We start from the raw sequence: 27,652 nt of genomic DNA, 5'->3' as shown, positions 1-27,652 counted from the left end.
GAGAAACCACGTGACAGCTATGACGTCACTCAGCCGCCACCGAAAGCGAGCGCTCCCAACTGCCTAGTCATGTGACAACCATGACGTCACTCAACCACAGCTACGCCGGAGGCATGCTCTCGCTGGGTCTATATATAGCCCCCGCTGCCTCTCAGCCGGTGCCAACGGATTGTAACAGCTCTCGACAATTGAACGGCAGCAGCCCTCATGGATGATCCAGGCGAGACGCCACGTGAACTGTCTGTATCTCAGAGGTTGCGAAGACGACAGGCCGAGTCGGAGCATCCAGTGGATGTAGCTCGTCTAGAGGCCGCCTAGGCACAGTGACGAAGAGAGTAACTAAAGAAAAACTCTAAAGTGAAGCCTGATAAATCTTGGCTAAATGTCAGCCATTACCAAGCAGCACAGGTCATCGGCCCAATATTGCAACAGCATGGTCTCATCCTGGTCTTTTGTAGGGCCAGCTTTGCCAATACAGTTCCAATGTCGTGCCAATTACTTGTGCTGCTAAAGCAACAACCAACTCTAGTCAAGCTTTAACAGGCTTAGCTTTCAATCTTTCGGTTTGGTTACTACAAGAGGCTTAGCTGGGTGAAACTTTTACCCAATTGTTTTGTGACAGGACATGCCACGCACGCGTATTGTACATGTTTCTCTCCTGTGTCCGCGCCGTCATTGGTCGCCCCACGGTATACGCGTGTGCTGTCTCCCCGCCCCTCTCCTCGCGGCTTAGGCGGCCCCGCGTCTTCGCATCGTAGAGGGAAAAGAATAGACCCTTTGCGCTCAGGCAGATGCCGCCTCGGGCAGTTAGCGTGGACGCTATGAAACAAGTGGATGTCCGCCCGCAGTCAACAGCAGTGCAGTGTTGAAGGAATCGCGGGTGGCCGTCGTGCTCATCCATAGCTGCTTCATTGGTGTCAGCGCTATTTACTACGTCCCTTACCCTGTTCTTTCTCCCTATCGCTCCCCTCTTTTACTCCATCTCCCTGTCTACTCGATGTCCCTTTAATTCCACTGGCCGCAGCTCAGGTGCTTCAGTATCCGAAATCAGATGCCGCGGCCGGCAAAAATCTTTTCCCTCCAGTTTGTTTTCTTTAATGAAAAACCACATAGCAATGGTAGTACAGGACCGTTTTTCGACAAAATCCTGATAGCGCAGTTCTGAACGCCCGCATATAATTAGTGAACAAACACTAGGAAACTTTCGCGTCAGCTGTTAGAGGATGGAATGTGAACTGTCACTATGTCTTAAAGGTGCAATTACATGAATCTTAATGGTCCCATAATAAATAAAAGTGCGTAGGCAACGATACTGCTCGAACAGAACAACGCTGAAGCTTCCACTTCCACGGGCTGAGAACAAAATGATAATCTGGTTCGTGTTTCGCGTTGTATAGACCTCCTGCATGTTTGTAAACAAACGAGGTGGCGCTGCAGTTGCTAGCGAGCTCGTGGTAGGCAAAAGGTCGGGGAGTGGCGTCGCGGATAGGTGTTGAGCGCGGGTTTTCAAGGCTCGTAGGCGCGTTTCCAGTTTCTGCGAATCATAGCAATGGTCGATGCTTTCAACTTAGTAATTTGTTGAAGTACACGAGCTCGCGTTGGCCACGTGTGGCCTATAAAGAGAAATAGTTTGCCCTGTATTGTATATATGGTTAGTAGTAGACATGTAGAAAGCGTTCCTGCCGTTTATTAATGCGCTAGGCATTGAATAAAACAAGTTTTGACACTCTGCACTAGCCGGAATGATCTTACTTCGGGACAATAGTGAGGGGAAGTGCTGGCCTTGTTTCGTTGGAGCAGACATGCGCTCATCGTCTGCTGACATACGTACGCGTCGCGCTGTGCGAAAAGTGGGGACAGCGCCGTGTCCCTGATCTCCTGTCTCGCTTAGCGCTGTTTTTAGCCGCATGACCACGCACCAGCCAGGCCAGCTTGTCCTCTTGTTAAGCTGGTCGATTTGGTGAAAACTGTTGATTTCTAGAATTATTTTCTTTCCTATATCCCTGAAGTCTAGTTTCGTGACGAAAAATTATAGCAAAATATTGAGTACAAATTTATAAATTACGCTTTTTAGAAGTGTGGTCGTCAAAAATTGTGAGGTAATTTCTTTGATTTCAGTGCCGCATTTCTTTGACCAAAGCGAAAGCGAAGATGCCATAAACGAGGGAATAAACTTTAAGGTTCGTTTTGCGACCTCTCACATTTTTGCGACTGGATCACTCACCTTCGTAATTCGCACGAAAATAAAATGATTCCATTTGTCGAAACTATTCCTGAGACGTTGAGGAGCGTAATAAATCTCTCGATTTTATTCCCTACACGTGCAGTACTGTGTTATTTATTTCTAGTAAGAAACGTTACTATCTACTCAATTATTTAGACCTTCGGGGGGACTGGACGACGGTGTTAATTATAATTACCCAGAACTGCACCAGGTATAGCTATAAATAAAAGGAATTACTGAAACTAGCGTAGGAATTTTATATTTGCACCAAGTTTAGTTACATATCGCATGCATGAATAATGAAAACACTTTTCATTGCCGCATCCCCTCTCAGTCTCGCCACGTGTCTGTTAGTAGCAAGCCTGCGGCTGCTTCTTTCCAAACAAGCTTCGCGATCATGTACTACCTCATGAAATATGACACATGCATGATGCAGTGAAAAAGCATATGGCGTTTAGCACACTTAAGGTACGCTATTCTAAGCATACCAACGCGACCGCGCAAGATTGACACAACTCATCAGACTTCTTTCTACTCGAATGAAATAATTACGTCTTCATATCAAGACACAGTTTCAAGTATATTAAATGTCATAAAACGCGCCATTAAAACATGGTGTGCTATTAACAAAAGAACGCATTCCTTGGGGGCGAGTGAACCTGTCGGCGCCCCGTGCACTCCGGCTCAAGGTGATAAGTACGTGTGCAGCTGCATGTCTTTTTTTTCCTTCAGCAATTATCAGCCTACTATCATGAAGTTCAGGTGAATGAACGCAGTAACTTGCATGCTATTAAGTGCATTGAGTGGCAGTGCCTATCGACTCCCAGACTTCGCGCTTTACTACAGTGGCCCAATGCCTGTTAGCCAGTTTCCGAATGCGGCATTTATGCGCGAGAAACCTATCGAGGCTAATGTAATAGTTTTTATGCTACTGCGCGGATCCAGCAGTGACGCAGCTGGTCAATACATGCTGCTTCTGCAGTGCACAGGCTTGAAGCAGCCGCCGGTAGCTGCGGCCGCTGCGGTAGGCACGGGCAAGCGGAACCTGTTTTGCCTACCATGCGAAAGTCGCTGCTAACATCAGCGCCACCGCATCTTCGTGACGTCGCGGGGTGAAGGAGGTCCATACACCCGCCTGGCTGACCTGTGTAGTGCGTTTCGCCTCCAGCGTTGCAGTAATGTGTCGTCTCTGTGCTGCGCCACTTCACGCACTTTGTATGTCCTTCCTGCGAGCTTCTGTAGCGCGAAAACGGTGTTGAATGTCACACGCACGCTTCAACCAACCCAGAGTGGAACCACAATACTCGTGTGTAATCTGGGAAAAAGAGAGCATCCACAGCTCTCCAAATATTCAATTTCGAAAGCAAGTGGCGCTTCTGAACGACCCCCGCATGGCTTCATGGCCGAGCTTGAGCCCCCGCTCTATTTGCCCGCTCATTCAGCTTGTGCCCGTCGGCAGCCATACTGGAAGAAGGCGACAATACCGGAGGAAGGCGACAAAGAAAACTGGGAACGAACGAACCGAGGTGCGAAACGAAGAAAAAGTGATAAACTAATAACACTAACGCTGTTCGTACACCACATGTCGCCGTTCTGCTCGCCCGAGCTGAATTTGGCTTCAAATAACAAGCGCCATGAAATATCACAGGCAAAAAAGTGTATACAGCAACACAACGAAGAAGCACCAAGAAACGACAACGAAAAAGAAGCGTCACCGGGCGAGAAGAACGTGGCACGTGAGGAGAAAAAGCGCGAGTTGCGTACCGAACAGCGGCTTGGTCTTCGTCACCGTGGCGCTCTGGACCACTCTGCCAGCCGGCACTCGGGAGGGGCCTCGACTCGTACCTTGTGGGAGACGACAAGCTACCGCGAGGAGGAACCTCCCGATTCTCCGGCTGGAGTGCATCCTCCTGCGCGTTCCATGGCTGCATTCCACCAGGCCTGGCTTCGGTGAGTACCCGTCACAAGCGGTGTCGTCGGGTCCTATAGGAACACCGGCGCGGGGACGCTGCAGAGTAAGCGAAGGCATAGATATGCAGGCCAGGACTTGAATCACAGGCGTACAGGCAGATCTAAACACGAACTGAAATGGAAACTTGAATATTATTTTGGCATTATACACGTTCGTTTAGTGACGTGTATGCGTTGTAGTGGTCGACAAATGGTCTGCGCTTGCAGTCATAGCTGTCGCCATTTTCCTTGCGTACTGAGTCGTAGAAGAATGGTGTATTAATTTTATTTTGGCGCTTCTGAAGCGTACTTAAATTACGGTCGCTTACCCTGAAGGGCGCTGTCCGCTGAGTGAGAAAAGGAAAAAGTAAAGAAAGCTGCGAGGTTTTGTTGTCAAAAACAGTCTGGTCTCCTTTCCTGTTCTGCTCGCGAACTTCACAACAACGAAAGTGCCCACGATACCTGCGCTGGAGTTTGCCATCGTAAAACGGCGCGTGCCTGCCTTGACACCAAGACAGCGGACGACCGTCGAGTGGCCCCCCAGCTGTAGGAGGTTATTCGATGCTAAGAAGAGGCCATATTGTTTTATATTTTTGACGCCTCGAACATCCCTCCCTGCTAAGTACGCGGACACGCCGCACAGCCTTCGAGCATTGGCCACCAAAGAATGACGTGCAAAAATTGCCTTGATTTACAACAATTTCTCACCGTTTCGGAAATTAGTGCGATCCGCAGCACGCACACTGGCCAGCACAGCGACGTCCCGCATTCTTCGTCATCAACACTGCCCTCATGCTTCAGAACGGTTAGCCAAAGGTTGTGAAATTTTAAGCGTTCTATCTCTGCCCAAAATGCTTTCACGTTGTCAGTTCAATGGTCAGTCAGTCATGTGCACGCCACCATACGTAAAAGGGGCTGTCTGTGGCCGTGCAACAGCAAATGTGACCTAGAGTCCTGCGCTTCCAGACAATTATAGCAGGCTCGTGAGCGGGCGAGAACAGCTCGTTATGGAAAGCGTCTCCTCAACTCGCAGCTTCTACCAACAGTGATACATCTAGGGTCAGATTCCAAATACTTTCTCTTCCCACTGCTTCTAGGGCAGCGATGAGTTCATGGCGGGACACCGTCCTTCGGCACAAAAATCCTCGGTTCAAGTGACAAACTTCACTTTCTGCTGTGCAAAATCTTTGTACATTCCGGCTTTAGAAATAAATGCGTCAAAACGACTCGTGCCGAGTCCCCTTTCTCGTGTTTTCGACGTCTCACTGCCTCCTGTCTTAGATCTCCGCCAAAGCATGTACTTTCCATTTCTCCTGAGCTTTTCCATTCCGAGCATCACGCCCAATGCAAGTCTCGCACCTCCGCCCGCACAACAGCCGACTGGAAGGCATCAGGCAGAGGGAGCCGGAGGGAACGTGGCAGAGAATTTTAAGTTTCCTTGTGTGCGGGGAAAAGGGTAGAAATGCACATTAAACTATTTGCGCGTGCCCAACAAGAGAGGCCGGGAAAAGGGGTAGGTGCCTTAAGGTCGTGGCGAATGTGCGCTCAGCGCTGCTTCGGAGCCTTTGAGTACAGTAATATTGTTAACGCGCTAGGAGGAGGAACACAGTAAGGCGCACAGTTGCAGCAATTACTGAACAACTTTCCAGGAGCCTATTTCCTGTGTGTGGTTGCCTTTTAGCGCCATGGAATTATCTTCTGCATTCTTTTGTGGAATAACATGATGAATCATTTGCAGTTCAATTTAACTCGGGCAGAACCACGCCGCCCCCATCGTTCGGGCCAGCTAATCATCGAGCACAGCGTGTTTTGCACACTTTTGACGTTGCGACGAAGTGCATGCTCACGGTATAAATTCCGCAATCCAACGCTTGGCGATGACTGACCGAACTTTTGATTCTCACTTAGCAGTCAAGCTTTCCGAAGCGTAGAGAACAGGAACGAAGCTTGAGTGGGTTGCCGCGCCAAAAACTGGGATATTGTATCTTTCATGTACCCAGTGGTCGATGTGGTGCGCCTGATGTAATGCCATGTCATGCACATGTAGACCCGTAGAGGATCGTTTTGCCGAGCAAAGGCCTTGATACTCAATCGATTACAGAACAGAGGACACGTTTATGAAATAAAAGCGTCTGAAGAAGGTGAACAGCGTTCCCACTAGCGGTCTTTCTGCACGTTGCAAGGTCGGGCGCTGCAACAAACTCCGCAAGGCTTCTACGCCGGACGATGTGCGCCGTCAACGACCCTGCTCGTCGACCTCCCCGCAAGACTCCTCTGCCATCATCTTCGGCGACCAGGTACGCTCACTGACATGCTTATTTTGGTGCAAGCTCTCTATTCCGAAAAATGTATACTAGCAGACTCTATTTCAGTGGAAGCGCCCGAGGTATTCTACATCTCGAACGCGTAGTGAAACTGTTTCCAGAAGAATTCATGCTATCTCCTAAGAGAATCTTTAAGTTGTATTTTTCCATAATTTTTCACGTAAAAGAACAGTTGTACACGCTGGCGTTGCGGCAGTCAAAAAGGTAAAGTTGATTCTCAAGAAAAGAAGACAAAGCACAACCTTAGGCTGACGGCGGGCTCCTACATCTATCTCCTCGAACTCAGCGAGCAGAGTGAACTGGCCCTGGTATATCCGAAAACGCGGCAAAGACCGGGAAATGCGGTGTTTCGATGCGGCCAGGGCGGGGTATTTGAAATGTTTTCAGCCATGGGCTGCCTTCAGCCTTGAAGCTCTGATCCTATATACTTGAAGGCAGTGTACTTGCGATCAATATCAAGTACAGCACCTCTACCGGCAATTTCCACTTTTGGCATGCCTCTTTAACTCAAACGGTGAAAATTACCAAGAAGCAATATTGACGGTAGAAAATAACTAGTATAATACCAAACATCCTGAAAAGTGAGCAAATAGCATTAAGATGTAAATTTGCACAGTAAACTTCAGAAACACTCATGTCGCGTCGAAAAAAAATAGACTACATATACCCTGGGACAAAGAAATCACCGTCCCAGACCTGGCACCATTATTTGGTGCCTCTGAGCAGGACAGCGCAGTTGTTCGCGATCAGCTTAACATGTACGTTGATGTGGGCTGGCAACGCCGCGGTCGCTGGCTGTGCTTCAGAAGGCTGCTAACCGCGCGGTCGCTCTCGGTCTTCTACATTGAAAGACTTGCTACGGGTCTTTGCTGCCACGCATTCCGGCCATGTCAGGTATATTTGGGGCATCACAGCGGCAAAGGCAGCGAAAGGAATGGAAGACGGCGCACGTTGTTCTGCTTGACATTTCCACGAAGCACTGTCACGCTCGTTTTTCAATGTTATTCGTTTATCACCGCGGGAAGGACACTAAATCAGTTTCTAAATATTAACTAGAGGGAAAGCAGGTGGCTCTGGATTTCATCCACCAAGAATGCGCTATGTATGCCGGGGAGCAGTTCCTGCTGTTTGACGTGTAATGGCTAGCCGACTGTTCTATAGATTGAATTTTTTTATTGTTCAGATTAGCTTTCATTAATGTTTCTCCCGCTTTGTGGTGGTGTAGGTATATCCAGCTAAGCAGGCAATTTTTTTAGATAAATATACGGATGTGCAGTAACAGCGCGTCTGTGTGGTAAAATGCACAGATATATGTTCCTTGCGCTGTCAAGAGCGTCGATCATTTCACATGAAGTAGTGCATGAGCTTATCCGCATTTGTTGTGTTTCTGGCTGTGCGATTGAGGAACGGGAGTAATCTTTTATTCCCCTTTTCACACGCCTTCGCGAGAGACTAGTGAGGCTGACCAAAGCACATATTGTTTACCTCGCAAACAATGGTGGCTGCACAGAAGAGATCGATTTGTTGCATTTTGGAAAACAGTGCGCGTGTCTTTTATATCAAGACAGCAAACGAAAATTGAATAATGACTTCACCAATCCGCTCTTTCTTCCTGCGTATGCGCACCGACACGCTGCTACAGTGAAGACGGATTGATGAGCTGTTCGGAATGGCAAGCGCAATCCGCGATTGATATGTGAACTTCTATCGACGTGTTCATTTCAGCCTGGATCAGAAAAGGAAGGTCCATGTTTGTCGCGCAAAACCACTTTTTCAGTATGGGTCGAAGAGTACCTCGGTAAGCAGAAAGGCTACATGCGTCAGCATGCGAACGAAGTCGTCACATGGTTGTGGTAGGACCCTATAGTTTATGTTTTTTTTTTTTGCAAAATCCGCCAGCGCAGCACCAGGACATGGCTTGAGACGGCTTGCAGACGCGAAAACTGTCATTGAAGGGTGAGGGTTCGGGAAAGTTTCTGATCGCAGATACACACGGCGCGGACCAGCAATAGCAGACGACAATGCAATGTTTCTACAGTGCCAAAACGAAATCTCCTAGAGTTTTCTATAGTTTAAGCATGAACAGTTTTTTTTGGAAGAATATTTGCTCTGAAAAGTGCGCGTTAAAATCAAAAGAATTGGTTTCCACCGTTAGCAATATATAGTTGGCATCATGAAGAGAAAGCCCTCTATTAGCATGGGCGGTTGTCTCCTTGCTTATAAAGCAACTTACATTAAGCAAATTCTTTATAACACATTTCGCCTGTAAAACGACGTTTCCTTGCAATATCTTTTTTTGCGAAAATTTGTTTGTCTGCAGTCTTAGTTATCATTGAGCGCTAGAAGTACCTCTTAGTAGAAACCTCGTCTTGCCGCAATTCCCATGGTGGATGAAGTGCTCTTTAAGAAAACAGCATGGTTGGCAGCGCCAGCTTTCTGTTTAATTAATATTTAGGAATATTATGCACTCAAGGGACACTGCTGTTTGCAATGAGACCTTTTTTGCCGCAAAAACCACCCTTACGACGACCCCATTGCTGCGGATCTATTGCGCTTGATTTTTTACACTTTGTGAGTATTTTCTAATCACCGCACATATCTTCAACGATAGCCAGCAACAGCAGCACAGATGTTAGTACCCTGTGAAGAGACACCAGCGCACACATGCCTCAAATGAAGGGGCTGTGATGGCACCTCCTTCAGAATCTTCGGTTATCACCGCTTTCAGATATTTTCGCGCGTCGCCATAGATGCGCGGCACAAGCACACGCTCGAGCAAGAAGATCGATGGCAGGTGACAACCGCAGCTTCCGTCATAGGTTTTGTAAAAGCGCGGTGCTTGAGAGGTCTTTAAGGTTTCACATCAAGCGCCCCGCGATTGCGCCCATGTAGCTCTCGTGGCTTCTTTTCTCACAGAATTTCCGAAGGGCACTGTGCAACCGACACATTTTGCCATGCATGCCAGCGTCTCCAGCGAAATATGTCCAATATAGCTCCTGTTTGCTTCCTGGCACTTCTTCGCTTTTTAGACGGATGTCTAGTCTCAGTCGTCCCTGTACTGCATCAAAGCAGTGGGCGAAGTTGTACGAGTGCAAGATGGGCGACCTGTGACCGTCTCTGCAAAATAAACGAATTAATTGCTAGCGAACGTGACCACAAGGCCGGGGACGGACTCGCCACGTTGCTGCGTCACTGTCGGTGATGCTCGCAAAGCCCAGAGCATCGGACGGAAAAAAAAACCTCACGGACGACCCACTAGATGTGGTGTCAGGCAAGGGACAGGCTATGTGTCTTTTAAGGTAGGGGCGGTTTGCAAGGCGCCGTTGTCGCGTTGTAGCTCCTATATCGGCCAGACAGGCCGTTGCGTCAATGTGAGGCAGCGAGCGTATTTTTTTTTGTTTTTGGGTCTCCCGGCAATCTCTCTTCTTCCAGCACATTACGCCACATGTGGACAGAATGAAGGAAATAAAAGTAGAAAGGAAAGAAAATCGATCTGTACGCCGCTATTCCTGATACACGGATTTCATTCTTGTCCCTACTCAATTAAGACAGGAAGATTTTGAAACCTTTCATACCTGCACAAGTGGGATGATTGAATCAGCAGTCCCTCCGTTTAGCTGTATGGTATGTAATCTGCATTTTTGGCTTAGCATTATCGGTGAACACTCGCCCGGTTGTGGTTTGTGGTTAACGCCACCCTTCGTGCAAGCCCATATCTCGAGCTTATACATGTGCTGCTGGCGTTTATTAAACGTTTCACTTGTGAGAAAGCGCCATGTTTGTCCTCTGCTCTCTAAGTGGGTGTTTTTCGCGCTGGTTTATTTGATTATGAGAGATTTAAGTTTCTTTTAAATGCTCGGCGCGGATCTTTGCACCAAAACGTTGTGGTAATACTGGCCTAGAGCATTTTGACGAAAGAATTGAAGTGAATGTCATGCACTCCTCTGTGAACAATGAAAGAAGGAATGAGCCCTTCAACATTTGCATTGTTGGTGGTGGTTTTTAGACGTGGAACTTCCCGAATTCTCATACGGAAAGTTAGTTGTCTCCTTGATGTAATTACCGCTTTAACATTTAGCATTACCTCTGTCACCCGCAGGGCACGGAGGCAATCGGGTTCTTTACAGTGCATCCAACCAGCTGCAATCAGCAAAAAAGAACGCTTTGGACTGCCCTGACGTCATGGATGACTTCAGCGACTACATAAGGATTGGACCGACCTTATTTTAAGTTGATAGTTTTTTGCCAAGCTTTCCCTATAGTTCTACATGCTTTAAGAAAGATATGAAATAAATAATTAAGTCACAATGTCTCGACTTTTATGTAATGTGTCGAGACACGTTGCAGCTTTTCGGGAATTAGTGTGTGCTAGATGGCAGCGGACTTTACGTCATACTGTGTGACTAAACGTTCTAATGAAAATAACATATTTAATAAGGTATAGTTAGTTGATCGGCTGTATTAATTATTATTATATTAATACTGCATTCAATGAAATAATGTATTACGATGACCTTGCAGCAGCTCGGGGCAAAGATTGACGTGGTGTACTTTGTCTTGACCGGTTAAGTCGTTTTACCGGGATTCCATAGCATGGTGTGAAGTGGTATACGGAGTCAGAACGGAAAGCACTGGGCAAATGAACATTTCTGTGATAAGGCTGTGTGAAAAGGCGAGGCCGAAGGTGTAAGCTTCCGTAGCATGAATGAATGAATGAATGATTGAATGAATGAATGAATGAATGAATGAATGAATGAATGAATGAATGAATGAATGAATGAATGAATCCTTTTCTGCAAGGGAGGGATGGCTCTCCGCCGCTGTTGTGGAATTAGGAGAGATGGGGAGTGTAGGTTCACATGTAACTTCTACTCGGTCGCTTTCATACCCTTAAGAACTAGGAGTCGTTACTCGTCGACCTCTGTCACACTACTCGAAGCAGGCAAATACAAATTATAGCTTGGCAATCTAGCGTTCTCACAAAGACTGAAAGCAAGTGGGTCTTAACACACTAGTTACTGCTATGAAAGGACACTTATTTTCTACAAGGAGTAGAATCGTACCTCGTTATTGACACCCCATTAAACAAACGACTCGAATTATGAGCAACAGTTCTGGGGATGAAGCTTTATCAATGTATTTTCCTCTAATTATGATGGAGACTATCTTTCCGGATAATGGACGGGATGAAAATGTGTACATACAATTCTGGTCCATGCACTTTTGTCGCGTTAATATGGACAGAGCTCAGAACAAAACTCCGACTGCCTAGATAAAATATTTTTTTTTCTGTATTTTGATGTGAAGACATCAGCGATGGGCAGTGCTAAATGCAAATTCTTGAGATATGGCTTTCTTTTACGACGTTCCACGCTATACACTGCCAAAGCGCCGGACCGATGCGCCTTAAAGTGCACTCTACAGTAAAACCTCTAATTCACACCTCAAAGGACGGGTAAAAGCATCCGATTTATCCACGTTTTGGCTAATCGCATAAACGAATTCCTAAAGCGGCACACGATTCTATCCAAATTTAAGCATGGTTTTTGTAAAGGGTATTCACCAGTAACCTAATTAGCAACAGTCGCTTACTCGCTAGCACTGACCCTAGACATTACTGGCCAAGTTGATGTAATATTCTTAGATTTTGGCAACGTCCCTCATGATAAAATAATTCTAAAGCTCAAATCTATTGGCCTTCCTGAGATATTAGTGACCTGGATTTCAGACTGTTTAACTAACTATAAGCGGTGTGCTTCAATCGATGGAGAGGACTCAGACGCTCTTGCAGTCACTTATGGAGTGCATCAGAGGAGCGTACTTGGAACTTTACTTTTTCTGCTCTATATTGTTACGGTGTGGGATGCCACGGGGTGGCCACGGGCCCGCCCAGAGAAATATAGCAGCAGTACGGAGGAGAGCCGGCGAAGCACGACCGGCGGCGGCCAAGCTTTTTCGTTTTATCTCCCTCGTGCTAGAGCCGCGCGCTCGCCGCTCCCGCTCGCTCTCCGCCTCTTCTTTTATTCCCGTATCACCTTTCCACCGGGGGGGGGGGCGGAGAAGTCAGGCCGTGCTGTGATGCAGGGTTTCCTGGGGCGATGCAATGTGGGCTCGCAGATAGGAAACGGTCACACTCTTCGTTGAATTCGAAGTGTGTGAGCTGGGCGAAGGTGTCTGCCGTCGCCGAAGAAGGTCCCACACCGGTTAGGCTAACTTCAGGGAGTTTTATGCATATTGAGCGGCGATCCGTTTATGGTACTGCATTGCGTGGGGAAGGCATGGAGCCAGCAGGCGACGACGGCACTGATGAGGACCCGGTAGCTAAGTCGGAGACACCGCAGGCGCCGTAGACATATCGCTTCATGTTTGAAACATGCTCTGGGAAAATGTGGTGCACACCGCATGGTCGATGCTCTGGCAGGTCTTCGAGGCGGTATGTCACGGGGCCGAGTCGGGCAACGACATGGTAAGGGCCGCGGTATCAGGGCAAGAGCTTTGCGGCACGGCCAGTCGCACGGATGGTGCGGCGAACGAGGACCAAGTCACCGGGCCGGAAGGGGGGATGTGGTGGTGCTGCCGCGTTGGCCGCTTGCACACGCGCGTGAGCCGTGAGGAGGTTGCGCTGGGCGTCGAGGCGGGCGGAATGAAGTCGTTGAGCAGATTCAGTTGGTGACGCAGTGGGATGGGGAAGGCCCAACTGCGCGTCGAGAGGGATGGAGGGCGTTCTGCCATAGACGACTGAGAACGGCGTCACATGCGTTGTTTCTTGCGCTGCAGTTTTGACTGCAAAAGCTGCAGCAGAAACAAAACGATCCCAGTTTGTGTGGGACGGAGCGACGTAGGATGCGAGTATATCCGTGAGGGTACGGTTAACACGCTCCACGAGGCCATTGCACTGCGGATGATTGACGGATGTAGTGGAATGCGCAATGCCGAAGGAGCGGAGGGCTCGCTCGAATTCATGGGACATAAAGCAGCTCCCACGGTCCGTGATGAGGCGCCGGGGAACACCGTGCCGAAGAACGAGATGCTGTTCCACAAACGCGACGGCATGAGCGGACGACGTGTCTGGAACGGGCAGTGCTTCGACCCACTTGGAGAAGTAGTCGATCGCAACCAGAACATACCGGTTGCCGGCACGCGTCTTCGGAAACGGGCCCAAATGATCCAGTCCAACCAGCTCGAAAGGTGAACTTGGTGGCGAAAAAGCCTGCGGGGGTGGCTTGGTTACACCTGTGGACGGTTTTCTGTACTGGCATGTCTGGCAGGACGCCACGTGTTCCTTGACATCTCTGGACATATTAGGCCACCAAAACCGCTCCGACACTCGTGCGTAGGTCTTGCCGCGACCAAGGTGACCAGCCGTGGGAGCGTCGTGTAAGCCGCGCAAGATTTGCGGCCGCAGTGTTGCCGGCACAACTGGCAACCAGACGGGTGGTCGACCACGGAGCCGCTTCACATGGCACAAGAGGTCGTCCTTCATTCGATAGACCCGGCGTAGTTGGCGGAGGCCTGCGCCGGCGGCGGTGCCCAGGGAGTGGATTATGGCAGCAATGGCGGGATCTTGCGTTTGTGCAGTCCTCAGGTCCGTCAAAGCCGTCACGGAACAAGGGTGGCGAGAAAGGAAATCGGCATCTTGATGGGCAGAGCCGCGCCGATGCACTATTGTGAAATTGTACTCTTGAAGTTGCAGGGACCAGCGTGCAATCTTGGCATTCAAATGTTTGGCGGACTGCAGCCAAGTGAGAGCGCTATTGTCCGTGACTATGGTGAAGTGACGGCCGTACAGGTAGGGACGGAACTTCTCGACGGCCCAGACAACGGCGAGGCACTCGAGTTCTGAAGAGTGGCGGCGGCGCTCAACGCCGGAAAGCTGGCGGCTGGCATAAGCTAGGACTTTGTGGTCACCAGACTCGTCTTCTTGCAGGAGGACAGCGCCGAGCCCATCTTGGCTGGCATCCGTGTGGAGGACGATGGGGGCCGATTCGTCGTAATGGGCCAATGTAGGAGGCTCGAGGAGGGCGTGCTTGACGTCAAGAAACGCGAGCTGTTGGGCCTGCGTCCAACTCCACGGTGCATTCTTCTTCAGCAGGGCGGTCAATGGAGCGCTGCGCTTGGCAAAGTCCGGAATGAAACGACGGAAATACGAAGCAAATCCAAGAAAACTTTTGAGCTCCTTGGCGGTGGTGGGAGCTTCGTAAGCTGTAAGCGCTTTTAGCTTTTCAGGGTCGGGACGGATGCCATGCCGGCTCACAACGTGACCCAAGTACGTCACCTCCGCGAAACCGAAGAAACATTTTTTTGGTTTTAAGCGAAGCCCAGCAGAGGTAAGGGCTTCGAGGACGAGTTTGAGGCGTCTCTGGTGTTCTTCAAATGTAGCCGCGTAGACAATTACGTCATCCAGGTAGACCAACGCCATAGTCCACTTCAAATGGCCTAAGACGCGGTCCATGAGACGCTGGAAGGTGGCTGGAGCGTTCGAGAGACCGAAGGGCATACGGTTGAACTGGTAATGGCCGTCGGGAGTCACGAAAGCCGTCTTTTCCGCATCATCGGGGTGAACAGGCACCTGCCAGTAGCCCGAGAGCAGATCTAGCGTGGAAAAATAACGGGCCCCCTTCAGGCGGTCAAGCGCATCGTCGAGGCGAGGCAGCGGGTACACGTCGCAATTAGCAATAGCATTTAGCTTCCGATAGTCAACGCAGAAGCGGAGTGTTCCATCCTTCTTGCGCACAAGGACGACAGGGGAGGACCAAGGGCTACAAGAAGGGGCAATGATTCCCTGGTCAAGCATGTCGCACACGTGCTGCTGGATGACTCTCCGTTCGGCTGGCGCTACACGGCGAGGTTGGTGATGAACGGGCCCGCGGTTTTCGGTGTTGATCCGGTGTTGAGCCCAGGAAGTGCACCCGAGTTCACCGGCGCTGAGAGCAAGGCAACTGTGATGCTCGAGCAGCAAGGTCTTCAGAGAGGCGAGCTCCGCGCAGGTCAGGCTGGGTCCAAAGTTAAATTCTTCCCATGATAGGATCGCCGGCGCTGGAGGGTGGCGAGGCGGGGCTTCAGGTTGCAGAGACGCCACTGGTGATCCGGGGTCCCAAACTGAGGCTGTACCCAATTGCGTGCCGGGAGTCAGCGCGAGAGGTACGCTGCCGATGTTGAGTATAAATACGTGGGCCTCTCCTTTGAGCACAGGCAGAAGGCTTCGAGGGGAGGTCATCTGACGGGCTGGAGCTGAACACCGGATGGGTTCGAACAGCACGTCTGCTGTGACCGGACTGTCAAGCTTGGCATACACCCACGTTGCCGCACCCGGTGGCAGGGTCACGGCGGACGCCACAGTCACGGTAGTGACGTCGAACGGCTTGACTCGACACGGCCACTTCGTCGCGAGGTCACGCAGAGATGCTGAGGCACGCTTGGTCGCCGACACCAGGGACTGCCACAGGGCGACACCGAGGCTGGAAACCCGGCTAAGCCAGCCCGGCCCACAGAGATTTCGGCTCGCCCGTGGTTTGGTTCTAGTAAAATTAAGGACGACTCCGGCATGCTGGCACCACCCGCACCCGAGGACCACTGGCCAAATAGGGCTGTCTGCGACAACAAACTCGGTGGAGATGGTATTTCCGAGTGCTGTCAGGTTGACGACGACACGTCCGACTTGCTCCACAGGGGTGCCGTTAAAAGCTAAGAGCCGGGTTTTGGCGGCTGGCAGAAGCAGGTTGGGCGCGTTAGCAACAAACGATTTGTGCAGTACATTGACAGCCGCTCCAGTGTCAACCAAGGCCTTTACGTGCCGGTCAAGCAGGGCGACGTCGACGAGCACGTAAGGGACATCAGTGGTAATCGGAGCCGACGAAAGGAGGGGACGCGGAGAACGAAGGAGTGTGGGGACGGAACGGTGCCCCCGGAGTTCCGCCAAATCGTTTCCCGACGTTGGAGGGCCGGCACAGTCCCTCGCGTAGTGTCCCCGCAGGCCGCAGCGGAAGCAGGTCATGCGGACGTCGTTACGCAGGCGTCGGATAGAGGCCGCAGTTGGGGCTGCGGACCGAGGAGCCTGCACCCGGACGCTGCGCTCGGCAGACGGTGGCGACCCCCGCGTGGCCAGCAAAGTCAATTCCGCCTCGATGGCGAGCGCCATGGCGGCGCGGACGGAATCAGGACGGCCAGAGCGGACCAAGCGCTGCACCTCGGGGAGTCGGATGGCGTCGACAAACGCCTCGGTGCCGACCAGGGCCACGGCGTTCTGAGGCGCTCCCGGCAGCGACTGCAGAGCCAGGCGCTCAATGGCGGCGGCGAGGTCCTGGTACGTCTCCCCGGGCTCTTGACGGCGGGCTCGCAGGCGGTGGTACTGCACATGGGGTTGACCTGAGGCACCATAGTGGTCGGCGAGGAGGCCCGCCAGAACAGTGTAAGAGCCCAGCTGGTCGGGCGGCACGTTCTGCAGCAGCTCGGTGGCGCGGCCCCTCAGTTTTGCAACGAGCATCCATGCCTTCATTTGCTCGTCCCAGCCTCTCGCCGCCGCAATACCGTCCAGCTGGATGCGGTAAGCATCCCACGAGATGGTGCCGTCAAATGTGGGCAATTCCACAACGTTCAACAAACACTGCGGCGAGGACGCACCCGCGCCGAGCACGCCATTGGCGGCCACGACCGCAGGCCCAGCGACGGCAGAGCCGTAAACAGCGGCGGCGGGGACGCCCAAAGGCACCTGACCTGTGCTCGGCTCGGCTGGCACCAGGCGACGGAGTTCGCGCCGGAGAGCTTCCATCTCCCCAGCCTGGGCAGTCAGACGGGCCTCCCATGCGTCCATCCGTTGGGTGACTGTATCCAGGAGGCGCTCAACACCGGCGTCCGGCTGCTGCGAAGAGCCGAGCCTCTCCGAGCGCCTAGGTCTAGCGGCGCCGGCCGCCGCGTCGTCGGCGCTATCGGCTGGTGGTGGACTCCTGTCGTCTGGCACGTCGGGTGCTTGATTCTGGGAGCGGGTGAGCGGCATGATCCCACCGCTGCCACCAAAATGTTACGGTGTGGGATGCCACGGGGTGGCCACGGGCCCGCCCAGAGAAATATAGCAGCAGTACGGAGGAGAGCCGGCGAAGCACGACCGGCGGCGGCCAAGCTTTCTCGTTCTATCTCCCTCGTGCTAGAGCCGCGCGCTCGCCGCTCGCGCTCGCTCTCCGCCTCTTCTTTTATTCCCGTATCAATATTAATGGCATCGTTGACACGACTGTTCCTGGCATAGAGGTTCGTTTGTTTGCGGATGATTGCTTGCTGTACCATGACATTACATGTTCTATTCACCCGTTTGACCTAAAAGTAACATCCTTGCATGATGCCAGAGATGGGACATGTCCCTAAAGAACGAAAAACCAACTTTTCGCTCCACACGAAAGAAAACAAGTTTGATCACAGAGATCTTCCTGGGCAATCACCATTACATGAAGTCTCCAACAGGGATGTAACATTAACTAACACTCTGTCCTGGAATTCCAAGGGGGAAATTTCTGCTCCTCCCCCTTTTGTAAACTATGGTTTTTACGGAATAAACTTTCCAACGCCCCCGCTCAGGTTAAACTACTCGCGTATAACTCACTAACCTGGCCTAAGCTCGAATATGCATGCATGGTTTGGGATCCCCACACTAAAACCATATTAAGAAATTTGAAGGAATCCAAAAAAAAAAGTCTAAGATTTCTTTATTCTAAATTTTCACCGTTTGAGTCTCCGTCTGAGCTAATGAAATTAGCTGTATCCAACTCCTTGAGGCAATAGGAAAAAATATTCGATGAGAATTTCTTTCCATGCTCATAAGTAACAAACTGGCGCTTGATCCTGCACCCTACTTATCATTTCTATAGTTACACGCATCACACGTCACCATCATCCGAGTTCACTTACCTCGTACTTTGCTCAAACTATCACCATTAAATTTTCCTGGTCTCCGCGTACCATTAGCAAGCGCAATCCACCGACACAATGACTTTCAGCTCATTGAGATTCTGCATGCTTTCTTTTTAGTTTATCGTTCTACTTGTTACCTTTGGATCTGTATTATGTTTATATCAGCATTTGTTCTGGTTGGATCTGTAACATGATCTGCAGTATGAAATAAACAAAAAATAAACATGCCTGAAATAACGAATGCCCCCCCCCCCTCTCAACCACATACCCCACAAAATTGGCAAAAACCGTTTGCATCATAGTAAATTCTTTATCGAGTACCAGGGGCGAAATTTTATTAGCAGTCTATTTTAAAATTACCATTTCGCGTCCGTCTGGTCCTCTGTCTTTGGTCACTGAGATAGGTATACCCGCGGCTTTCAAGCATTGTTGGGACTTGGCTGCTGTCCCACCGGTGGTGCACCCCGCAACAGAAATGACGAGGAGATCGAGAGGCTGAGGGAGAAACAGCAAAAAAAGTATATTTTACATTACTTACAACATTGAAGGGTTGCATACAAACTGAAGGCTGAGAAGTCTGCTCGGGGATATGCTTCTAGATGAAAGTGTCGGGCGCTTAAAGAGAAGCTGGAGCACTTTTCGAAAAAAATGAGTCCTCTACGTCACTTTATTGCTTTTTGTCCGCTGAAAAAGAATATCTAATTCAAAAAGAGCGGAAATTAACGCAAAAAGCGGTTATTTAGAAGAAAACGCGCCCCATCGCCTCAGGGCGCCGAGCAAACGCCGCTCTTGCCACGATTGGCCGGAACATCATGACGTCATCTACGGGGATCTCCGGCCGGCACCGACGGCGTGCTGCGTAGCGCGTTGCTTCAGCTGGCTTTTAAGGACTACGTTTTTGGAAATTATGAATAATTCAAGCAGTGTTGAACAGTTTGGACTTTCGCCATGCATGTTCGAGCCATCAGCAGCTTCAGAAAACGGCGGAACCAACGACACCGTGGAGTGCGCCGGCAGCGAAAGTCAAGTTGCGGCATTTTCACGTGTTGGAAATCTCTACCGGTCGGATGGGCGGATGACAGCTTTTATTTCCACCATAAATAGAGACCCCTCACTACTCAACGCCCCCGGCACGCTGGCCTGGAGGGCGGGGGCCGGAGCCTCAGTGACTAAAGGCTAACAAAGATTTTATCTCTTCGCGGCATCATCCGCCAGGCGGATTGGCTTGTTTCTGCCGAGCGGGCTCTTCGCTGCGCAGCAGGGCTTCCCAGCTTTCTCTGCTGTCAATATCTTCGTCGACTCCGGGGTAGTCAGCGCCTTCCCATATTCTCTGCTTCCAGGTAACTGTGGAACCGCCGGATTGTCAGAACCTGGACGAGAGCGCGCAAACCTATTCCGAAATCGTTGAGAACTACTGACTACACAGAAAACAGGTGCCTTCGCCCGATAAGAAGCTAAGTAATAGAGAAGCGACCGCATGGCGGCACCTGCAAGCCGGAAATTTCGTTAACCCAGTATGGGCCTTTCACGTCCCACCAGGGTAACACGAAAACCAAATCTCGACTAATACGTATGTTTTGCGGAGGAGCATGCGCGTGCATATCTTTTGTGTAGGTGAAAGTGGCAATAAAGAAAGTATACTGCGTCGAAACGTTTTTGTGTACCGCTGCTGAATAAAAGCCTGGCCACCAACTTCTTGTAACGCATGTAAGCATGATCTCATTCAGATTACCGGCAAGCTTACACGAGTCGCGCGAGGTAATGTATTTGTTTGTTCATTTATTTATAGCTACTTGCCTAATTACTCCCGAAGGCCTTTTAGAACTACAAAAGAATGCCAAACTGGATGAGTTCGAGTGGGTGCACTGCTGTACTGCAGCGCGAAGAGACGAGGCAACCGGGAGGAAGTTCCCGTGTGCGCTTTCCTTCTGCCGCATGTTCGGGCTACTGTTCAACCATGAAACTTCTGCACTTACCCCCGTACGCTGTTTTTTTTTTGCATGCTGAACACGCTTTTGAGCAATAATTATGGCAGCGTTTCGGAGCTCGCAGTGCTGCTCATCAAAACTAGTGTGCTGCGAGGTATAGTTGCTGCTGTTGCGTATCGAGATAACCGGCAGAATTACTTGTGGCAGATATATGCGTAACGCGGCTCGACAACTTTGCCGTTATGACGCAAGGACAAATTAGCATGAATTCTGGCGCCATTGTCGATCGTCAGCCATGACCAAGCGCTCATGAACGCAAATGTTTTATTGGCTCAACCATACTAGGCTTATATAATCGTTTTTTTGTTCAGTTATGTGCAGCTGAATGTACTGCGCGCTGATGAAAGATTAAGAGAATTGCTTGTGCTGCCATGAGGTGCAAGCAATCAGGAAAAAGCAAAAAGGCACACAGTGTGTAACGAGCTCAAAAGAGGTCTAGACTGTCTGCCTCAAAGACAGTGCTGGAAGTGGCCTTTTGCTCAGCATGGATGTGAACCAGCTGGAAAAGGCAAAGAGTTTACAAACAGGTAAGAAAGTAGTATAACGAAAAGAGAAATATTGATGCACATATTTTGCGCGGGCCGTTTCGGCATGCTGCGTACCACCAGATTGTCTGGTTAACGTGGAAGAGGCTGGGGAGAACAACCGATGTATTCTACCACGCTGTGTGCTGAGCGCTGTTCGAAGGAAGTACCATGCCAAAACTGGTTATTATACAGGCTTCAAGCATTACGCGGAACGCCCGAACGGGAGAAAGTAAACGGCACTGGCAGAAGATTACGTTGATCTGTGGTTCGGTAAAGCGCGGGCCGCAGCGAAGCAAGTGCAGCCGGACGGCCGGCTGACTCTCCGTGAATGTTGTAATTTCCGCCAGTTCTCCCGCTCTGCCGTCCCCCCACCCGCCGCTTCCGGAAGCGACGAGGGCGTGCCGGCGGAGGGTTTTTAGATGCGATTGCAGCTCTGTTTGCAGATAGAATCAGGAAAAAATTTACAGACATGGTTTTCAAGGTCCTTTCTTCCCAACCACAGCGTTTCATGCGATTTGAAAACCGTTTCAGCTTTCCTTTAAGCCTCTCAGGTCGTCTTCCCGCCTTTTCCGCCCAATAAAAGGGACTTCGTCTTGGGCGCCGCCTTTGGGTGGAGTAAACGGCCTTCACTGGCTAGTTCAAGTTTAGCGAAGTCTTGCATTCATTTACGGCGCTCCTCGTCTTCCTCGGCTTGTCACGTGGATAATTATCCCGCAAGTGTCCTTTTCTCTGTAACGCTCTCACAGAGAAGTGGGCGCGGAGTTAACCAAACGCAGCTGGCTTTCAGTTAATCAGGAGCAGATGGCTGCACAGTAAGCCAACCAAGGTGGTCTGGTGGCTTGGTCCGGGGGCCGCCCGAAGGCGAACCCTTGTAAAGGTACGAACACACTGGCGGAAAACCGCGCGTGGCGCGCCGGAGTCTGCATGCAATGCGCTTGCCGCGAAACCTGCCGTGCAGCGAATGGGCCGAGAAGCCATTTTCGGTGGCTTGCCGCGTGCCGCGGAGCGGGGAAACCAATGAGGAGCGCCCGGCTTAGTCACGTGGGGGCGTCTGTGCCACCACCTCTTGGCTCGTAATTAATTACATGGAAGCGGCGGCGGCGGTGCCGCCCGCGCTCCTTCAGAATTAAGGACCTCGACCGGTTTGGCATGGAGGAGACGTGGCAGTGATTAAATTACAGGAATTAAATTATTTTCTCTGCAATTTCCAATGTAATTCATTACTTTTCTGGGCTGGTGATTTAGTAACGTAATGAGTTACTGTTAAACAGTTATTTCAGGCAAAAGTAATTACTTGTGAAATTACTTTTTCTGAAAGACGACTCCAGGCAGTTTCTCGAATCGGCCATGCTTTGGCCTGCCGTTTGTGGGGAGCGTCTAGGAAGCAAGATAAACGCTCGACCAGCAACAGCCAGTACTCGTCTGCAGCGAACCGACGCACGCGGGCGAGAGGCGTTAGGCATCAGCACTGCCTTTGGTGAAGAATATGTACGAGTGCCATTCCAGCACTGCGTATGGTCGTACACACAGACGCGCCACCCCGCAGTTTCACAAGGACAGCTCCTTGGCCACGGTATGCCGTATTGCACCTACACACAGATGTAGTGCGAGTGCTTGAGCGAGTACTTCCCTCTAGACGGCTTCATATAAAATTGTCATGTCGCCACAATGACATGGTCTCAATTGACATCTAGCAAACAATGTTGAATTTTCGAGAAGTCTACCTTCTATGGCCGGATTTGAAGCCCCATCTTTAACTAAAGGGCAACGCAGGCAACAACGTCACCGCGACATGCAATTTATATCCTCCAACATGGTTCTAGAACGAGCCAATTGAACAGCAGAATTCGCAGCTTGTCTGAGCTCCGGTGCATTTCCTGGACGATGAGCGTGAATACAAGCAGTCTGTGGACTCGCGATGCTTACACGGACGAGAAATTCTTCCAAATCAAGGGGGCGGGACCATATTACGTAGTGAACATTGAACTTCTGATTCAAGAGTGACGCGAGCAATTAAACATGTTTGGCGATTATGTCGACCTCGTCTATATCAGCAAAGCGGCTTTTTAATGAACTAGGACTACCTTTCATCAAAGAAGGGCGAAATTTCCGACGCCCATTTTGAATGTTGTTGGGATTCAGGTAGCGTGGCTGGGCCGGAGAAGATACGAGGACGATCGGAGGAAGAAAACTTGGAAAACTTTATAGAAAGACTATTTACATAATGTACAAGTAAGGCCAACTGAGAGTGCCTCTCAGTAAAGGGAGCTTCTTAGCGGTCGGGAGTCTCTCCCAGCAAAGGGTATCTCTCAAGAGGGGGCTCTCTTTTGGTACCAGACCAGCAGCTCGTTAAATACTCTTCGTATTCCCCAGATCCCTAGCTGGGGAATACAGTTCGAAGAATGATGTCCAATCAAACGATGACACTGATGGTACCACCCACGGCAGGGCGGTCCTGATGTTCTCTCTCAGCTCGGTCGATGGAAAGGGAACAGGACCCGGTCACGTTGTCGTCCACACGGCCTCCAGGTGGGCGCTGTTAGATGCGGGCCCCTGGTTCGCCTGTGCCGTCTCTCGCCAAGATTGGTGTCCCCGGGTTCCGGATCGGGAGACTGCTGTTGTGGGGGTGACGAAGAGATGAGAGGGTCTTCGAGGTGAAGAGACTGAAAGGGTTTATTTACATTTTTACATAGTTCGAAAGAGTGAATCGGGAGCTGGCGATCACACGCCAGATCGCTGCTTAAATAGGGTCCCCTCGCCCCATGTCCTTAGTTGGGGAATTTAGTTCATTAAAAATGCGTCCAATCACTGTGACGTCGATCACGTGTCCAGTCTTTAGGGTCCGCCTTCCAGGACGCCCCCAAAAACACACTCTTGTCACTTCTGGCAGATTATGGTCCGCGCTGTACAGGCAACAGTGATGAATAGCCCGAAGGGGGTCCCATGGCAGCGTCGAAGGTCAGTCACCTGCACTCCACAGCAGTAGCGTGGGAACTAAAGGTTGCCACTGCAGTTTGCAGAAGGTTCCACATATAGAGAAAAGCACTTAGTCTAAGACGAGGTTGTTTTCGAAGCACGAGGATTCCGGCGTAGTTGGCTTAGTCAAACACGGCCGCATTTGCCGCGGCTCATTTGCAGCTCCGCCGCTCGCCGCGCCCCCCCCCCCCCCCCCGCCGTCCCCTCCGGGAGAAAGACGTCATTTTCCGGGTAGGTCCGGCGTTGAGAACAAACGACAGGTTCACCATAGCCGTTCTCAGGCAGCGGAGGGCCGTTTCACCCCGTAAACAACAGGAGGGGGGGGGGGGGAAGGTCCCCTGTAGACGCCACCACCTGCACTCGTGGCGCTGCAACCACGTCGACGGCCCTTTGAAGCCTCTGTCGATTGATGCTTCTCAGTGGCTTGAATATTCTTGGTATGTTGGCGTCTCCAAACGTAACAGCGCGCACGTGTGTCCGGACTGCGCCCATGCGGAACCGGAAGGCGCCTGCGTCTGCGTGACACAGGAATGCGGGCTGTCTCCGAGCAGGGGTTAAAAGATCTTGTACTTCGTCGTCTGATGACCGGAACGTGGAAGCTCTGTCGAAGGCCCAGCTCTCGGGCAATTGTTCAACCCCAGCGTGACTGAAGAGGACAACACTGATCTTGTATTTCGTCGTCTGATGACCGGAACGTGGAACCTCTGTCGAAGGCGCAGCTCTCGGGCAATTGTTCAACCCCAGCGTGACTGAAGAGGACAACACTCCGTTCGTCGACCCGATGGCATGTTCGAACACGTTAAAACGCCATTATCTTCGCTGCTTCCGACATTCCTGCAGCCACGTTTCTTCCAGAGGACTCATGCCCCTCCGCGATGGTTTTCAGGGAATCCTCCCCATGTCTAAATTCGCCGAACTCAACAGCAGGAAGCGAGCGCAAGCACAGCAATGTCAATGGTGTTGCAAAAAAATCTGAAAATTTACAAGGAAATAAGAACAATGCGTCGAAACTAAAAAAAGTAATTTTCATTACATTAGGGAAGCAATATTTTGTAATATAATATCATTACTTTGCGACCGCAGTAATTGTTATGTAATTGCTTTTGACAGATTTCTATAAACGTAATTGGTATTGCAACTCAATTACATTTCAAAAGTAATTTTGCCATGTATGACATGGAGAGAGCTTTGCGGCGCAGCGCTTTCCCGCGTACTCCTCGCCGCCGGTATGTCCGTCCTTTCGCAGCGGAGCGACAGCTTCCTATGTCGTGTTAAGCCACGGCCAGTCTCGAGGGGAGCGCCCGCTTGCCCTCCTCGAGACCGGCCGTGGTTAAGCCAAGGTCACCGGGCCGAGCCAGAGTCGTTAATGCGCATGCGCCGAGCAACAGGTGCGCCGTGCGTGACGTCAGAGTTGCGCCGCTGCCGCTTCCGACTGCTCAGACTCGCTGCGCGCATCGCGCATGCACAGTAGCTACAGGTGCGCTGAGCATGCGCAGTGAATGGATTGATGGATGGATACGGCTGAATCCTTTAAATCGGACGGTGGCTCCAGCCACCTAGCCATGACTTATGAAATTTTACTCTTGTCTTGATTTTAGCCACCAATCAGATAACCTTCGCTTGGTTACTTCTACACGCTTAAAATCTACTTTCTCTTCACTGCATGTCCTTAAACCCCAATGACTTGGATAAATCCGCCACGCTGCTTTCCACTGTAAGGTGAAACGCTTTACAGAAAAGTATCCAGTGTTCAGCAGTTTCCTCCTCTCCGCACGCAACGCACAAGGTGTCTATCTCGTGGTACCTGACTCTATAGGTGTTAGTCCGCAAAACTCCCGTCCTTTCCTCAAACAACAGAGCTTCCTCTAAAATTTTCATAGATATTTTCTTTGGCAATTTCCTGCTTAAATATCCTGTATGTTCCCAGTGCTGATTTCATCAGCATTCCTGTTTTCCACAGATCTGTCTCTGTTTCTTTAACCTTTTTCTTAACCGATAACTGCTGACATGCCCCCTACTGCTTTCCAGATATTTGCTTGTCAATTTTCTAGTTCGCTTTCTCCATTTCATGTCAACATTCCTTATATATAGGTATCTGAAAACTTTCCTAGTCCACTGCTTTTCCCCCATTTTTCTTAATCGCTCCTCAAATGCTATCCTACTACTAGCTTCTCTGCTCTCGAACGCCGCCCATCCCATATCACCCTGGACCCCCTGATTTGGTGTATTGTCATGTGCTCGCAAAGCTAGCCTCCCTACGCCACATTGCTTAATTTCTAACCTTGCTTGAACATCTGGTCTCATGCACAGGATCGCATCATCGAAAGTCAAGCTAGGAATCATAACCCCTTTCCAGATCCCTCTTACCACTTCATACCTATTATAATTCCACAGTGCTCTATTTTTCATGACAGCTGCACTCCTACTAGCTTTATTCAGTACATATTTTACATGCTCTGTTAGATACTCAGCATCGTTATTTATCCACACCCGAAGATACCTGTACTCCTCCACTACTTCTAGCGTGAACTCCCGTATCCTATTCTCACCGCACTCATCATTAAATATCATGACTGCAGATTTTTCCTTACTAAACTTGAAACCTAATTTACGTCCCTCAGTACCACAAATTTCTATCAACTTCTGCAAATCTTTGTTGTTGTCAGCCATTAGCACTATATCATCGGCGCATATTAGTCCCGGTAATGACTTTTTAATCCATTCTCCTTGCTTGAAAAAAGAAAGGTTGAAGCCTAGTCCGCTCCTCTCTAGGTTGGTACCCAACCCTTGCAAGTACAACATGAACAACAAAGAAGACAGAGGACAACCTCGCCTAAGCCCCCGCTTTATCTCTACAGGCTCTGATACGTTTTTTTCTCATTTTATAAGCACTCTGTTACCTTTATATATATATCTTTTAAAAGATTAATTACTCCATCTTCCACATCCAATCTGCCCAGTATGTCCTACAGATACTCTTGAATAACGTTGTCGTAGGCTCCCTTAATATCCAGAAATGCTAGCCATAGGGGCCTGTGTTCCTTTTCAGCAATCTCTATACACTGCGTAAATGAAAACAAATTGTCCTCCAACCTCCTTTGTTTCTGGAACCAATTTTGTAGCTCCTCTAGCACCCCCTCGTTCTGCACCCAAGCCTGCAATCTGTCCTTTATAATCTGCATCACCACCCTGTAAACTACAGATGTCACTGTTATGGGACGGTAGTTGGTTACGTCAGCTTTGTCCCCCTTTCTGTTATATATCATGTTCATTCTACTTAATCGCCATTCATCGGGGACTTTCCCATCCTCTATCATTTTATTCACTACCTGTATTAATGTTTGCTTGGATATTGGTCCTAGCTTCTTTATTAACATAATCGGAATTGGGCAACAAATGAGCGCCATTGCTCGGCCACTTTATAAATACAGGGAGCGAAGCGCACGTTCTTCACATGAACGATGGGTGAAGAAGCGGAAAATCCGCGTGTATACTGCGACCGGCATCAACGTCGGCTGCGTGAAGCCACGTCAATGGATCCCGAAGTTGTGGTGTGGTATAAGGAGAGTCGACAGCGAGCCCAAGAAGCCAGGAATGCCAAGCGTGCGGCCGAGACGCCGGGACAAGGAGAGGAACGGCTCGCCAAAACGACGCCGTCAAGAAGGGGAGAAACGACAGCGACAAGCCGCGAGCGAAGCCACGTCGTCTCCGGGTCGGCTATCGCGTACACACTATTTTTAACCGGGGCTCAACCATCAGCAATTT

General features: G+C 50.2%; 1 long non-coding RNA gene across 1 annotated transcript; it reads left to right on the top strand.

Annotated features, from left to right (window-relative positions):
- The first annotated feature begins 3,986 nt into the window (after nt 1-3,986).
- On the top strand, nt 3,987-10,743 carry LOC144103795 (uncharacterized). The gene is made up of 3 exons (XR_013308320.1): nt 3,987-4,174; nt 6,358-6,471; nt 10,598-10,743. It is a non-coding gene; the product is annotated as an uncharacterized LOC144103795 (long non-coding RNA).
- Nucleotides 10,744-27,652: the final 16,909 nt, after the last annotated feature.

This window comes from Amblyomma americanum, chromosome 1 (assembly GCF_052857255.1).
Source record: "Amblyomma americanum isolate KBUSLIRL-KWMA chromosome 1, ASM5285725v1, whole genome shotgun sequence".
Classification (NCBI taxonomy): Eukaryota; Metazoa; Arthropoda; class Arachnida; order Ixodida; family Ixodidae; genus Amblyomma; species Amblyomma americanum.
Note: the sequence above shows the minus strand (reverse complement) of the source record. Positions and strands in the feature narration are given on the sequence as shown.